Consider the following 14,025-nt stretch of genomic DNA (forward strand, 5'->3'; position numbering starts at 1 on the left):
CAACCCGTGAAGGTTTTCGTGATCAAACGCCACAACGAGGCGATCAAGTATCGCGACCAACTGTACCTGGTGCATTTGGTTGGCGGATCCACAAACATGAGGCAGCTTCAAAGCATCCGAACGCTACTCAGTGTCGTCGTCGAGTGGGAGCGGTACAAGCCGGTCCACCGTGAAGTGACGCAGTGTACCAGCTGCTTGAATTTCGGACATGGCGCGCGCAACTGCCATATGAAGTCGCGTTGCTCCGAATGCGGCCAACAACATGTCACTGCCCAATGCATCGTGGACATGAAGGACAAGCAGCCAACCTGTGTCAACTGCGGGAATGCCCACACATCGACTAGTCGATCGTGTCCCAAGCGGGCTGAATTCATCGCACTGCGGAAGAAAGCAAGCCAGCCGAGACAGCAGAAAAAGAAGCAACTACCCGGAATCGATCTGGAAAATGATTTTCCACCGCTTCCTCCAACCGAAGGACGCGCACCAAATCTTCCTCCCCTTCCGCTGCCCAGAAGGCAGTATAGGAATTCGACGCAAGCTGAACCAAGCAGCACTCCTCCAGGATTCTGGGGAACCCAGCCTGGTGCTGTACCGTTGGTCCCTCCAACCGATGGTCTGACGCAGGTAATCAGTCATCTGACAACGCTTGTCAGTGAAATGCAAAAAATGATGCTGCAAATGATGCACTTCATGACGAATTTTCACATTCACCATCAACGCCCTTAATTGGAACGCCCATTCAGTGGGCCAAATCACACAATTGTTAGACTGGACCGAGTTCGAGCACAGAGGGGTGGTGGCGTTGCCATTCCCATCAGGAGAGGACTGGAGTACAGGATGCTGCCTGACTTTCGTCTATCGTTTGTGGAAGCCATTGGAGTCGAGCTGGCATCGCCGGATGGTCTCATCACACTCATTGCCATCTACTGTCCTGCCCAATGTAAGGAGTCGGATGGAACAATCGATCGTCTCAAGAATGACATCCAGAAGTTGACTCGTCGGAAGGTTAAGTTTATCCTCGCCGGTGATCTAAACGCACGCCACTCGCTGTGGGGCAATGCAAGAAGTAACAAGAACGGAGCAGTGCTGGCCACGGACCTGCAGGCGGGACACTACGTAGTCCTCCATCCGGATTCGCCTACCTTCTACTGACCAGCCGGTGTCGGATCCACCCTCGACATCGTTCTCACCAACATGGCGGATGGTTGCTCTGAGCCCCGTGCCATTACCGATCTGTCATCCGACCACCTACCGGTGGTTTTCGAGATGAATCAAACCATCAACCAACGTCAGCAGCATCGTAGGCGAAACTATCATCGAGCGAACTGGCCTCAACTCCAGCGGTTTATGGAGGATCGAGTGGTCGAAAATCCTGCGTTAACGACGACGGAAGAAATCGACGGCGTGCTGCAAGCGCTCTCCGATGACATAGGCGAAGCGGAACAACGGTTCATCCAGACAACCCCGGTGACATGTAAGTTTACCAACCTTGATGATGAGACCAAGCGTATAATATCTCTTAGGAATTGTGTTAGGAGGCAGTTCCAAAAAACGCAAAACGTTAGTAGGAAAGTTTTATATAACAAATTAAACAAAATTATTGCCATTAGGGTAGAAAAACTTAGGAACAGGCAGTTTGCAAAAGACCTTAGTAGTTAACCAAATTACTCTAGGCCCTTTTGGTGTTTAACAAAAGTGCTTAAAAACAAACCAAAGCCCATGCCGCCTCTTAAAGTTGATAATGAGGTTCACATAACAGCCGTCGAAAAGGCGAACTTCATTTCTCAACATTTTATGGCTTCGCATAATCTGGGTCGAGATATTGTCTGCCCGATGGAGGGTTCGGTGCTTGAGAGCGTCTACCAGCTAGCTACTGAGCCTAGCGAGCTTCCGGCGGACCGGAAAATCACACTTGATGAGCTGGTGAGCACCATCAAGTCGACGAAGAACATGAAGGCACCAGGTTTCGACGGACTCTTCAACATTGTCCTGAAGAATTTGGGACCGAAAGCGCATACTCTTGTGGTGAACGTCTTCAATCGCTGTCTGGAGCTGGGACACTTCCCAGCTACCTGGAAAAGGTCCAAGGTGGTACCGATACCGAAGCCGGGAAAGGATCTTACCATCCCGTCAAGCTACCGTCCGATCAGTTTGCTTTCCTCACTTAGCAAGTTGTTCGAAAAACTCATTTACTGGACGAGCAATTTGGATTCCGACGAGGTCACTCGACGGTGGACCAACTCAAGCGGGTCTCAAACCTCATCAATCAGGCGAAGTCGGTCCTGAAGACAACGGTCATGGCGATACTGGACATCGAAAAGGCATTCGATAACGTGTGGTACGATGGCTTGGTGCACAAGCTTCTGCAATTTCGTTTCCCCAGCTACCTGGTGAAGATCATCTCACACTACCTCGACGGCAGGACGTCTCAAGTATGCGTAGGCAGTGTTCTCTCGGAACCGTATGATGTACCCGCTGGTGTCCCTCAAGGAAGCATCCTGGGACCCATATTGTACAATCTGTACACATCGGACATACCGACACTGCCGCAAGGTAGAACACTGTCGCTGTTTGCTGACGATTCGGCAATCAGCTACAAGGGACGAGTAATGCGCACTCTCGTATCGAAGCTCCAAAACGGATTGGATGCCATATATCTCACCGACTGGAAGATATGTGTGAACGCGGCCAAAACGCAAACCATTGTGTTTCCGCATAGCAACACCGACCGGCTCAAACCGTTATCAAAGATAAAGGTTCTGAACGCTGAAACTGAGTGGTCACCCGAGGTACGCTACCTTGGCCTCATTCTCGACAGTAAGCTCCTCTTCCGGTCGCTCGTGGATGACCGAGTCAAAAAAGACACCATCATGCTGAAACGTCTGTATCCGATCATCAACCGTCGCTCGAAAGCATCCACCGTCAACAAGCTAGCTGTCTATAGGCAGATTGTTGCGCCTATGCTGGAGTATGGGTCTCCGGTATGGAAGGGTTGTGCTAAAACACATCGGAAGAAGCTCCTGAAGATGATTCTGAATCTGCCTCCTCGCACACGGATAGCCGACGTTCATCGGCTGGCAAATCTCGATCAAATCGACCAGAGAATGACTGCGCTCGCCAGTAGGCACCAAACTAGGACTCTAAATTCAGAGTACGAAAAATTAGAAATCTTTACCCATAATTTTGTAAATAGTTGGTTTAGTTGGGATTTAATGTAGTTAGATAGGAAATTTAAAATTTAAAATAGAACAAATGTTTACACTGTAAAATAATAAATACCAATAAGCAAAAATTAGCCAATGGCTTTCAGTAATTTTAGTAAAGAATGAATAACAAATGTTGATCACTTACATTGTAAAACTATGGTAAAACAAAACAACTGAATAAAAATCAATTTAATGTAAAAAAAAATAGAGTCCATAAGAATATAAAATTTGCATTCCATATAAAATATTTTACTAGAATTTACGAATTTACGGAAAATATCCATTATGGCTATCACATTCGCTAATAGCCTTATAGCTAATGTCCATTGTGGCAAACGTTCGTATGGCTAGGGTGGCATTGATAGCCATTGTAGGTACGTGTGAAAAACTTGGTCTAAAGTGAATGGTTGGTAACTTTTTGTACAAAGACCAAATCGATTTGCAGCCTTGGACAAAGTTGTTTTGTAAAGTATTCTCAATCTAAATCCGAGATGGCCAACCCCAGGCTGAAAGCCTCCTTAATAAAGAAAAGTTAAGTTAAATCCGGGATTTGGTGAAATTTCCTGTATTCGTGAATAAAAAATCACGATAACCCGAACTACTAGTTCATTTGAATTCATAACTTAGTTCCCGTAAACGTGATCGAGTAAATCACATTTTCATGAAATAAATCCCAAATTCATGACCTTAGTTCAGGCCAGCGCGACCAACTATTTCATAACGCAAAATAAAGTCATGATTTCGTGATCCATGAATCCATAATTGTGATTTTCGTTCCCTAAATCGTGAACTTGGATCACATGCAAAGCTACAGCTGTCATTTTCAGTTGTTGTCGAATTTCGGTAAACCTCGAAGGAAAGGATCCCTGATCGCATCTGATATTCTTGCTCCGATGGAAGACGATGGTGGTGTTAGCTGCGTTTATGATGATCGGAGATCCGTTGATTTGTTGAGCTGAAAGTGTGTATTTGTATTTGTATTTGGACTATAGGCTGTTAGCCCGAAACCCTATTTATATGTATGAATAGAAATATTCCGTTTCCCATACATTTCCCCATACACAATTTAAAATCCTCTCGCAAATCGAGATTATAAGCAAATTCGTTCAATTTTTTTTTTTCATAGTTTTTGGGGACCTCAATACGACGCATTGAAAGAGCAGTGAAGAACAGGGGGTTGTAAAGTTGATCCACCCTAGCGGGTAACCAAAGTGAACTTCTAATACTTCCTTGGCAGATGGCAGCTTATTTTTGTCACTACTGCAGCTCACTTATACCTCAACGCCTCTCCGCCCATAATCCAAGAAGCCAACCATAATAACACTGTTTTATTTGATATTTCAAATTTTAATTTATTTTCCCATTTAGCAGCAACAGAATTTTCGTGTACCATGCGGACTTGAGCCGGATTTGGCGCAAGCTGTTATGCGATGCGGTGGGAAAACCCCGCGGAATCTTTCGCCTTGTAATTTTAAAATAAACATGGATCCCTACCGATCGTGGGCTCAGCCATTATATCAAACCGCCAAAGAGTGCAGCTGCGGCAGAAGCCGTGCCAAACTGACATAAATATGATTTGCAAAACACAGTTCGGGCGCGTTGATTGAAGCTCATAAATTCACCGTTTGCCAGCTTCGCTCCCTTTGTGGGGTCCGTTGGTTGTCGTCGCGGCGGGCGCGAAGGAGCAGGCAAAGTGGATCGAAAGCGAACGTTGAGCGATTTCAATCCCAAACAGCCGACGAACCCCGTTGAGAATCTGAAACTAGGGGGACGGGGGGGGCGGGGGGTGTTAGAACCTTCGGTGGCCGGGTTCTAGCCATCAATCAGCGACACAGAGTCACGCGGATGTCCAACACAGTGAGTGTGAGATGCCTTGTTCTGTCTCGATGGGATCTAGATCTTGAGTTGTGCCGTGAAAGCCCCACAGCGTAACACGGGGTACCGGGGATCGATTGGATGATTAATGCTTTCGTTTCAAGAAGTGCTTAACCGTGGCGCTGTTGAAGGTGAACCGAGATTGAAGTGATGATTGAGTAATCTGCGTCATTTAGCTGGCGTGGAAATGGAAATTGTTTAATCGTATTTTTTATGCTTCAAACGTGATCTTTTTCATGACTTTATTTGTAGTATAGATTTCTCCAAATTGCAAATGTACTAATCATGCTCAGCAATTGGACAAGCTGCCAAATCCTTCACATTCTCGGCGTGGAGTCTAATTTATCAGGACGTGTCGATTGTCATGGCTGTCATCCGGTTGCGCACGGTTTCCATATCGAATCGGCTGAAGGGAACATGACAAGTTCTATGCTTCTGATGTACCATCAACTTCCAGCATAGCCATTACCTGGCAGACAGACAGTGGGGACTCTCATATGCAAACGACGACCGAGAAGCAAATTTCAATCTTGTAGGTACGACGACGACGACGACGACGACGATTCAAGCGATCAATCGATTTGCACCAAGCAAGTTGAGTATGTCGCAATGACAAAACACTCCTCGAATAGCGTCACCCGCTGTGCGGCGTGCCCTCGTCGGTGTGGTGATCTTGTTTTCACGCTTTCCGTTTCAAGTCTTCCCAAGAGGCTTACTTGACTCATCCTGTGAAGTGTGGAAGATTTGATTGGACGCGAAGCGGATGTTAATTGAATTCTTGCCTATCAACTTTGCAGAGAGTGACGTTTATTAGGGAGTCTGCTCACAATGGAACATCACAGGTGTTCGTTTCTCAAGAGCTTCTGGTTTTCATTCAAACAAGCAGGCTTGACGCATTTCACCGGCGAGTACTAATGGCCAGCTTATCGTGCTATGAAATAATATAACGGTCTCCTGTCAAGGGTTGCTTAGTGAGTCTTCCATTTGTACGATTAGTTGATATCACAATTACTGGAACCGCTCAAATGAAGCCTACGTGGCAAGCATAAGGAGTTTATACTGATTGAAGCCAAGTTCAATAACTAGGAATCAAAATCCTATCATGGCTATTAAACACGTACACTGAGAAAACTGACTTAATAATCTCATAAGGCTCATGCTACGAACGACACATATGAATTTCATAAGCGTAACTTATGAAAGATTTTCGTCTTACATGAGGTAGCTTTTATACGCCTTTTGCCATTCCATTTACCCAAGTGTTGACAGATGAGTTTTCCAGACACAGGACCCGTTATCTCAACGTCCATAGCTCGGTTTTAGTCTGCTCAGATTTGTTATTGTTGTCAACATTATTTTTCATATGGCAAATCAATGAAATTCATATCGAGTTCTTGTGGCTAAAATTCATAAGTAGTTCTTATGAAATTCTTACGTTCTTTTGCCTCAGTGTACCGGGAATGGCCCTAATTTTGGCCTATTGATCGAAAGATTGGGCCCATCGTTAATCTTGAATTGTTCGTATTGGACAATACAAATGGATATTGTAAAAAATACTTTCCGGTGTAATTTATGTATGGACCCTATTGTGCATCATTTAAAAAACCTACAAGGGACAGCCCAATGGGGTTGTACGCAATGATGACGTAGGACTACGTGGTATGATATAATAAATATTTTTGTTAACTGCAGCATGAGCTTGTGTTTTGTGTAGGAATAGGAATTTTAGCGGGGTTCTCTCTGTTTATACTCTTTAGTATGGCTAGGATTGCCCTTAAAAGAACCTTTTGATATGAATTTTAGTTGGGACCAGTGATGCCACATTTACAGATTTATCTGTAATCATACAGATTTTTTTTGTTTCAATATTTTGATACAGGTATCTGTATATACAGATTACAGATTTTTGAAAAATATACAGATTTTTCAAATAAAGGGAATGCATTTTATATTATTTTTTTTTTATTTTTCATTACGATAAATAATCATTTTTTTTTTCCTTTTAAGCAACATGAATTCAATCTGAGCATCAAACCCGTATTGTTCCCTAAATAAATATTATTATTTTAGCTAACAAAGGACTTGGAATCTTTCGAATGGACTTCTGATGTTCAGATGTTCTAATTTCTCGTTGGAAGGGATATTAGTTTCACTTTCTATTTGTTAATTAAATATATTTTTTATTAAATCGATAAACAAGCCATTTTAGAAATCTAAAAAGTGGTTGATTACAGTTTTTGAATCGAAGAGTCAACTGGATATTTTTATATTTGAAAAGCGTAATTATAGAAATAAAAAATTATTGCATGCCATTCGACTAAATTTCAAGTAAAAGTTACGTGTTATATCCAATGTCCAAATAAAGGTTTTCGTAATCTCAGACATAAAAAATATAATTCTAGCTCGAATTCTAGGGAATTGTGATAGTTACTTCATTAAAAAATTTTCAGCCGTAAATATATTTATCTCTCATAACTGGTACTTAATGTTTTGTATATTCAGACTGTATAAGAAATACAAAACACGTGAAGATTGTAGGATTTCAAGATTTTTCAAGTAAATGAATTCTTTAGAATTCAAACTTTAGTCATTTTTCATGATTCTAAACTTAGAACAAACTCCTTCTGAACTATGAATTTGCTCAATGGAGATTTACGTAAATCTGCACTGAGATCATAATACGAAAATCATACAGATTTGTTTCTTTAGATTTTTGTCAGCCAGATACAGATTAAAAAGATTTTTTGTGATGAAAATACAGATCTAGATTTGAAAAAATGTGGCATCACTGGTTGGGACATGTTCAGAAAATTAACTCTTTTGGAAAATCTTGGTGGCCCTGAATAGGGCCGATGGTGGTACAGGTTTTAAGCCTTTGGAAGATGATGATGACGTGTAGGCAGCTGCGTATTCAGTGACGGCATCACGGATCACATTATCCGAGCTTGACACCACCACGTCGAGCCAGACGATGAATGGCAGGTCCTGGATGTTATCACACGATGACCCGACACCAATGTTTACCGTTGAACGAGGAAACCTGAGGTGTGTCGCGGACATCGATTTCGGGCCTCTAGATGTCACCCTGATTCCAAAAATACCCACATTTTATTAACTAGTTCGTTTATTTGGAAGGCTCAATCGCGTTAGCTTTACGGAGCCGATAGGTCATTGTTCTTTGTTTGTAACAAAATTCACTTAATTCTATGTCTAGTAGGAGTTGGGCCGAATACTCGCGGCTTACTCGAGGTTAGAGAGGTACATTGTCGAAGGATAGGATCAGGCGAGGAGCTTGGGAGTAAGGTTTCGTTGTCTCATCAGAGCGTTGTCGCCAGTATGAACGGTAGTGCGGTTCTAGTTTCGTCTGGAGTTCGACCGGCTATGGTTACCAGTGGGCGACGATGAGACTCATCGAGACGGGGAGACAAGACAAACAAAAACTATTAAAGAGAGACAAAAGACAAAAGAATTAAATTCTTATACTAGACATTTGAAGAAACACATAAACCAACTGCATATAGCAGATATCGCGAGTTCCCAACACGTCTCTGATAGGAACATAGGGTTGTCTTCCTTGGGCCTCCAGGGTATTCAAAAGTCATTATCCGTACATTGCCAAACTGCGTGATCGATGTCATTGTTTCCACACCGACAGATGTTGCTGTCCACGAGGTTTATTCTATTGAGATGAGCATCTAGCGAGTAGTGGTTGGACATAAGTCTACTCATCACGCGAATGAAGTCACCACTTAAGTTCAAGCCTTTAAACCACGCTCTCGAAGAAACATTAGGAATAATTGAATGTAACCAGCGTCCAAGATTTCCATTGTCCCAATCGGTTTGCCAACTCGAAAGGGTACTCTGACGCACTAAATGGTAAAATTCATCGTGTGAAATTTGCCTGTCATAAAATTCGCCTTCCTGCGCGCCCACCTTTGCGAGAGAGTCCGCCTTCTCATTGTCTGGGATTGAGCAATGTGAGGGGACCCATACAAAGGTAATCATATATGATCTTTCGACCAGCACACTCATCTGCTCCCCTACCTTGTTTCATCGACCGAATAGCCTCAATAGAACTGAGACTATCCGAGAAGATGAAGTAATGGTCTGCGGGCATGTTGGAAATCATCCCCAATGCGAAGTTGACTGCTTTTTTTTTTTTTTTTTTTTTTCTTTATTATAGAGATTTTTAGCCTGAGGCCGAAGTTGACTGCTGCCAGGTCAGTAACAAAAACGGAACAAGGTTCCTGGAGTTTGCGGAAGTCGCTAGAGTTTTCATTGAAGACACCGAAGCCAGTGGATCCACTGAGACGAGACCCGTCTGTAAAATATCTGTTTACGCAATTGACGTGTTGGTAAAAATACCCACATTGATAAGTATTTGACAGTTTCACACCAAACCCGCCATCTTAGAAATTAAAATGGTGTCTTCGGACCAGGCATGTCTAAACGCAACACTACACTGCGTACTGCCTTTTTTACACACCACCAAGAGCATTGAGTTGTACGCTCAGTACCAGTCCTCGATAGAAAACACCACACGCAGCGAACAAGGCACCGGAACCGGTGCCGGTGCATAATTGTTTGCACCGGTGTATGGATCTTTGGCAAGCACCAAAGCCGAGTGTTTCTGACTTCGGCAAACACCGCAGCCGAGTGTTTTCGATTTCGGAAAACACGCTTGCTGCTCGCAGGAATTTTCTTTGGCGCGACTTATGAAAGATTATCTTCTTACACAAGGTAGCTCATAAACGCGACTAGAGCTGATAGACGATGGTCGAAGCATTGGTCTCATACTGCCAATGTATATGGTTCGATTCCGGTCTTGTCACCCTCTAACTTTTTCTGTCAACATTATTTTCATGAGGTAAATCTATAAAATTCATTTCGATTTCTTTTGGTTAAAAAGCATTACGCAATCTTATGAACCTTATGAGCTCAAAGGATCATCTAAAGGGATTATTAAAAATACGCAAATCACCCACTTCGCAAGAGCGTGTTTCTGTTGCCGTCCATCCACTGGTATTTCTTGGCTTTTTGTTAACTAATTGAGCTGATTGTTTTCACACGATTTCAGTCAATCTAATAATGATAGCTTATATCCAACAATAACAAAACAGCTACCATGGCTGATACGGAGCTAGTAGAAGGTAGAATGCAATCCTTCTTGAGCCCGTTGTTTTTATTGAGGGGAAAACAGCCTAAAATGCACCTCGGGCAAATCGCTCGATACGATTTTTCATAGCATTCCCGTTTTTTATTCATGAATTTGACAAGTAACAGTGCTAGTTTAGTACTTGAACTAGCATTTCGGCAAAATTAAGAGTGGAATAGCATGAAAAATCAAATCGGGCGTTTGGCTCGGGGTGCATTTCGGGCTGTTCTACCCTACATGAATGGTGAGTAGTTCTGTTCACCCACCGCTATTTGGGTGTCTACATCTGTGCTGGTGTGCTGATGCTAGTGAACTAAAGCTGCACTTATAAATAAGATTGCAAATGCTCATTACAGCTAAAATGCTATTTTTTCGGATTTTATGAAGCTATGAGATATGTTAATGATAATTCTTATTAACAAGATGCAAGAAGAGATGGTAAAGTGCGTGTATGACACATAAAACGTGTCAATTTAGCTTTCAGAAGGTCACAATAGTGATTAGCTGTAACGATGAGCAACGCGATGAGCGAGCAATCAGCGATCATAAAATCGCTAGTTGTGACCTTCTGAAAGCAAAATTGACAAATTTTATATGTCATACACAAACTTTACCACCTCTTCTTGCATCTGACAAATAATCATTATAGTATCTTATCTGCTTATAAATAGTCAGTATAATATGAACAGGGCGTCAGCATCTACCAGTATGAGATTTTATGAGCCTCTGAAATTCGTGCTAGTTAGTTGAGTTGGTTGAGCTAGTAAACCAGCATATAATATATTACTTACTATCTAATAGTGATCCAGCATATAAAATATTACATATTATGTAAACCCCCCCATATATCTCTTCTATTATTCAATCAGTTGAGCTGTTTGTTTTTGTTGGAGATAAGTAACGATTATTAGATTGACTCTAATCTCATTAAATCAATCAGCTAAATTACTTAATATAAAGCCAAGAAATACCAGTGGGTGGACGGCAACAGCAACACGCTCTTCCAAAGTGGGTGATGATTTGTGTATTTTTAATAATCCTGGTAGATGATCCTTGAGCTCATAAGCTTTTTATAAGATTGAGTAATGCTTTTTCGGAAATTGGTAGTGGCCAGACTGGAAAATCGAACCATGGAAGTTTCCATTATGAATGAAATGCTTTGACCACTCGTCTATCAGCTCTAGTTGAAATGGAAGAGGCTAAAGGCGTATAAGAGCTACGATAATCTTTCAGAAGTCGCCTAAAGAAAATTCCTACGAGCAGCAAGCGTGTTTTCCGAAATCGAAAACACTCGGCTGCGGTGTTTCCCGAAGTCAGAAACACTCGGCTTTGGAGAGTAAAACCCAATGCTCTTGGTGGTGTGTTTGTAGACAAAACTGCCACTCGTGCAAAAGGGGTCAGTGTTTTTACCATGGCTGCTTCGGACATTGGTTTCTGACTTATAAACGTTACTGAGACATCGAAAATACTCATATTTATGGGTATTTGACAGTATTTCCCACTTTTTTCTGAAACCAGAAGGAACCATCTTGGATTTCAAGAAGGCATCTGACTTCGATTTTCGGCATCTACGCGTCATCCCCGGTCCGAAAATACCCATTTTCTTTGGGTATTTGACGTGTTTTCTGAAATCAAAACCACCGTCTTAAATTTCAAAATGGTGTCAGATTTTTTTTTTTTTATAATTACTTTATTTGTACAGGTTCAATTGAATAAACTTTACAAAGCCGAGTTATCCTTTGCGTTATACATTATTACTGTCTTAAATTTAAAGTTAAAGGAACTGGACCGAGTACTCGCGGTTGTCTCGAGGTTAGTGGAGATTTACAATTTTTTGGATGGGAAAAGGGAAGAAGGAGGTTTGAAATGTGGTTTACGATACAACTATTTAATTAATCCTAAAGCATGAAATTATTTCTATTCATCTAGAAAACAAACATTGAAAAAAAAAACCCCACACGTACAAAATACAAACTAAACACAAGGTTAATCAAACCTACAATCTAAGGTTAATATCCTTAAAGTAAACATATATGAGTTTCATAAACTCCAGATCGCGTCTAGCCAAAATATCCCAAACTGGAACATTAGGTTGTCTACCTCGAGCCCGAAGGGAATCATAAAAATGTGATCTGACTCCACGATACTCCGCACAAGACAAATGGTGTCAGATATCTATTTCCGGCTTCTAGACGTTACTCCGATCCTAAAAAAAAAAAAAAAATATTTATGGGTATTTGATAGCATTTCCGCCGGACGTCATTTCGATTCCAAAAATATCCATATTGATGGGTTATTGACAGTATTCTCCAATTTTGTAACAACCAGAAGCCACCATCTTAGATTTCAAAAATTGTCGCATATACTCTCCCCCGGAAGAGCGCGAGTAATACGTACCGCGTAAATCGAATTCGCGTAAATGAATTACACGTAGCTTATGGAAGTTTACCTAATAGGGACCAATATGGAGTATCTCGCGATCCTGGACATATAGAAGGTTACTGTCTTCGGCAAAGCTGTTTAGTGTATCAAGACCTAAAGGTTGGTGGACAGAAGTTTGGAATGTTCTAGCTACGCGGCGCTAGTGTGCATGAATCAATCTTGAAATCCTTCTCATCTAGAAAGTTGCTTTCTTGGGCGAAGTTGTTCAGTGCATTAAGACCCTATCAATGGTGGACAGAAGCTCGGAATTTTCACACTACGCGGCGCTAGTGTGCATGAATTTGTGATATCCTTGTTTTTGTGATACACTGGAACCTCCATTTACGAACCAAAACGGGGGTTCGTAAATCGAATTAGTGCATAAAAAAACCTCGTTATTTGGGATTTACTTCGTAAAAAGAGGTTTTTCAAAATATTGTCAAATACCCCACAATATGGGTATTTTTGGAATCGGAGTGATGTGTAGGGACCGGAAATCGATGTCTGACGCCATTTTGAAAACCAAGATGGCCGCTTCCGGTTACAGAAAAACTTGGAAATTCTGCCAAATACCCCGCAATATGGGTATTTTTGGAATCGGAGTGACGTGTAGGGACCGGAAATCGATGTCTGTCACCATTTTGAAATCCAAGATGGCGGCTTCCGGTTACAGAAAAACTTGGACATTCTGCCAGATACCCCACAATATGGGTATTTTTGGAATCGGAGTGACGTGTAGGGACCGGAAATCGATGTCTGTCGCCATTTTAAAATCCAAGATGGCGGCTTCCGGTTACAGAAAAACTTGGAAATTCTGCCAAATACCCCGCAATATGGGTATTTTTGGAATCGGAGTGACGTGTAGGATCCAAATATCGATGCCATTTTGAAATCCAAGATGGCGGCTTCCGGTTACAGAAAAACTTGGAAATTCTGTCAAATACCCCACAATAAAGGGTGATACGGTCAAAATTTGGTCAAGGGAAAACGCGTGTAAATCGGTGAAATCGTTTATTTGAAAAATCAAATTAAATTTCTTTTTCAAGTTCAATTAGTATAAAATTCAGGAAAAATATTCAGTTAGGCTTCCGCTTTTCCAAATCCGAATTGCCGGGCCTTACGCTTGACCCCTGCCATCAGATTTTGTACAGCCACCTTGTCCACCTTCTTCGCCGCAGAAAGCCAGTTTGCCTTGAACTGCTGCTCGCCCTTAGAAGTTTTTTTGGTCTTCTTTAGGTTCCGCTTGACAATAGCCCAGTATTTCTCAATTGGGCGGAGCTCTGGCGTGTTGGGAGGGTTCTTGTCCTTGGGAACCACCTGCACGTTGTTGGCGGCGTACCACTCCATGGCCTTTTTACCGTAATGGCA

Source organism: Ochlerotatus camptorhynchus, unplaced genomic scaffold (assembly GCF_037179485.1).
Source record: "Ochlerotatus camptorhynchus isolate MF236.1 unplaced genomic scaffold, CSIRO-AGI_Acam_v1.1 ptg000036l, whole genome shotgun sequence".
Lineage (NCBI taxonomy): Eukaryota > Metazoa > Arthropoda > Insecta > Diptera > Culicidae > Ochlerotatus > Ochlerotatus camptorhynchus.